Here is a 1,128-nt window from a genome sequence, read left to right on the forward strand (position 1 = left end):
GCAAGAGTAATAAGAAAAGAGGAGGAAATTAAAGCAGTACTATTTGGTAAAGAAGAGGTCAAATTATCTTTATTTGCAGATGGTATGATATTATATATAAGAGATCCCAGAAATTGCACCAGAAAACTCTTAGAAATCTTTAATACTTTCAGTAAAGTGGCAGGTTACAAAATCAAGTCACAAAAATCAGTAGCTTTTTAACAATAACAAGCAATCAGAAAAAGCACTCTAGGATACCCTCCCATTCACAATAACCCCAAAAGAATCATTTAAGAATAAACCTAACCAAAGACATTAAAGATCTCTACAATGAAATTTCTAAGTCTTTAAAGAAAGAGATAGAGGAAGATACTTGGAGATGGAAAGACCTACCGTGCTCGTGGATTGGTAAAATTAATATTGTGAAAATGACCATCTTACCAAAAGCAATCTATAGAGTCAATGCAATACCAAGCAAAATACCCATAACATTCTTTGTAGAGTTAGAAAAAAAAATCCTGGTATTCATATGCAACCACAAAGGACCCCAGATAGCCAAAGCAATCTTGGGCAAAAAGAACAATGCTGGGGGGGGATCATGATAGCAGATCTCAGATTATATTACAGAGCTATAGTCATAAAAACAGCATGATATAGCACAAAAACAGACATGACACATAGCTCAATGGAACACAATAGAAGACCCAAACATGAGTACATGCAATTTTAGCCACCTGGTATTTGACAAAGGTGCCAAAATCACACAGTGGAGGAAAGACAGCATCTTCAACAAATGGTACTGGATCTCCACCTGTAGAAGAATGAAATTGAACACTTATCTTGCACAAAAGTCAACTCCAAATGGATCAAAGACTTCAATATAAAACCTGAAACGGAAACTTCTAGAGAAAAGTATTAACAGTACCCACCAAGATATAGGTGTAGTAAAGGACTTTCTAAATCAGATATCGGCTGCTCAGGCATTAAGAGCAACAATCAGTAAGTGGGACCTCATTTAACTACAAAGATTCCGTACAGCAAAAGAAACAACCAAGGAAGGAAAAAAGAAACCCACTGATTGGAGGAAAATCTTTAACAGCTACACATCCGATAGAGGATTACTATCTAGAATATAAAAACTCAAAAAAA

This window comes from Nannospalax galili, unplaced genomic scaffold, assembly GCF_000622305.1.
Source record: "Nannospalax galili isolate Female #2095 unplaced genomic scaffold, S.galili_v1.0 scaffold202, whole genome shotgun sequence".
Taxonomy (NCBI): Eukaryota; Metazoa; Chordata; class Mammalia; order Rodentia; family Spalacidae; genus Nannospalax; species Nannospalax galili.